This window comes from Cebus imitator, unplaced genomic scaffold (assembly GCF_001604975.1).
Source record: "Cebus imitator isolate Cc_AM_T3 unplaced genomic scaffold, Cebus_imitator-1.0 Scaffold18, whole genome shotgun sequence".
NCBI lineage: Eukaryota > Metazoa > Chordata > Mammalia > Primates > Cebidae > Cebus > Cebus imitator.
Window position 1 is genome coordinate 10133656 of NW_016107333.1, and position 2208 is coordinate 10135863.

A 2208-nucleotide genomic window follows, 5' to 3' on the forward strand; every position below is an offset into this window, starting at 1 on the left:
AAAAAAAAAAAAAATCCTCCAGAAGCCCCAAGGACACACAACTGCACCCACCTAGGCTCCAGGCCTCTTGCACCCATGCATGCAGGCCTGAGCCCTGCCCAGGGTGGAGGTGTGGGAGCTGACCTGATCCTGGCAGCGGCAGCCTGGGAGTGCCCTGAGGCCAACTGGGGCAAAGCTCAGCAGAGACCACTGCCCCTCGCTGCAAGGACCTCTGAAGTGAGAGTGTGGAGACCGGGCAAGAGGCCTCTGGGCCTTGGTGTGTCCCCATATGCCCACTGGGTGATGGACAGAAGGCCCGAGAGGCCCCCTCCCAGAAGCAGTGGCCCTCCTCTCTGGCACCCAGCCTGACACTCCTTTGACTCACCTGCCTCCCATATAACTGGCTTCCCTTACTGCTCCAGGGCCCGGAACCCGGGAACCAGCAGAGGTGGAGTGTCTCAGGACCCCGCCCAGCTCCCTGCCCCCTTCACAGAGCCTGGGGCAACCACCACCCTCCTGGCTCAACCCAGCCCCAAGTACCCTGTCACCGGCGGGTGGTGCCTCCAGCTGCACCCTCACCTCGGGCCTCTTCAGGGCTGTACTCCTCACATACTATGACTCATGATAATCTAAGTTTTTTTTTGCAGCTGAGGCAAAATCAGCAGTGTGCTCTTTAAAAGGAAGCTAAAGGCCGGGCGCAGTGCCTCATGCTTGTAATCCCAGCACTTTGGGAGGCTGTGGCAGGATTTGAGGTCAGGAGTTTGAAACCAGCTTGGGCAACATGGTGTAACTCCATCTCTACTAAAAACACACACACGCACACACAAACACACACACACACAAGGCCGGGCAAGGTGGCTTACGCCTGTAATCCCAGCGCTTTGGGAGGCTGAGTTGAGTGGATCGCCTCAGGTCGGCAGTTCAAGACCAGCCTGACCAATGTGAAGAAACCCCATCTCTACTAAAAATACAAAAAATTAGCCTGACATGGTAGCACAAACAACAAGAGTAAAACTCCATCTCAAAAAAAAAAAAAAGCCGGGCATGGTGGTGCGGGCCTGTAGTCCCAGCTACTCAGGAAGCTGAGGCAGGAGAATTGCTTGAACCAGGAAGGTGGAGGTTGCAGTGAGCCAAGATTGCACCACTGCACTCCTGCCTGGGCGACAGAGTGAGACTCAGTCTCAAAAAAGAGTTTATGTGATTTAAGTCTGAGTGAAATGGCTGATGCCTGTAATATCAACACTTGAATAGGCTGAGGTGGGAGGATGACTTGAAGCTAGGAATTCAAGACCAGCCTGGGCAACATAGCAAGACCTCTCTATAAATAAATAAGTAAGTAAAAATTAAAAAAATATTAGCTGAGCCTGGCATATGCCTATAGTGCTAGCTACTGGGGAGGTTGAGATGGGAGGGTCCTTTAAGCCCAGAAATTTGACACTGCAGTGAACCTCCATCCTGCCATTGTGTTCCTGCCTGGGCAACAGAGGGAGACCCTATCTCTAAAAAAAAAAGGAGGAGCTTGGGTGAGGTGGCTCACACCTGTAATCCTAGCACTTTGGGAGGCCGAGGTGGGTGGATCATCTGAGGTCAGGAGTTCAAGACCAGCCTGGCCATTAGGGTGAAACCCCATCTTTATAAAAATAAAAATAAAAATAAAAATAAAGGCCTGTCTTCAAAAAGAAAAAAAATGGCTGGGCGCGGTAGCTCACGCCTGTAATCTCAGCACTTTGGGAGGCCGAGGTGGGTGGATCATGAGGTCAAGAGATCGAGACCATCCTGGCCAACATAGTGAAACCCCATCTCTTAAAAAAAAAAAAAATTAATAAAATAAACTGTTAAAGTCTGATAACATAGAAAATGTTGGTGAGCATGTTGGAAAATAACTTAGCTCATCCAGTGCTGGTGGGTGTGTAAACTGGTATGACCACTTGGGAACTCAATTTAGCAATATCCACTAAGAGTGAACATTTGAAAACACCCTGTGAGCCAGGGATTCATTCCCATGGACGTACCCTGGGAGTCCTGCACGCAAGAAAGCAGATGTGGGCAAGAATGTGACAGCCACTTCTACAATAACAACAAATTGAAAACTAGGCTGGGCACAAGTGGCTCATGCCTGTAACCCCAGCATTGTGGGAGGCTGAGATGGGAGGATCACTTGAGGCCAGGAGTTCAAAACCAGCCAGGTTAACATAGCGAGACCCCATGCCTATTTTATTTAAAAATTAC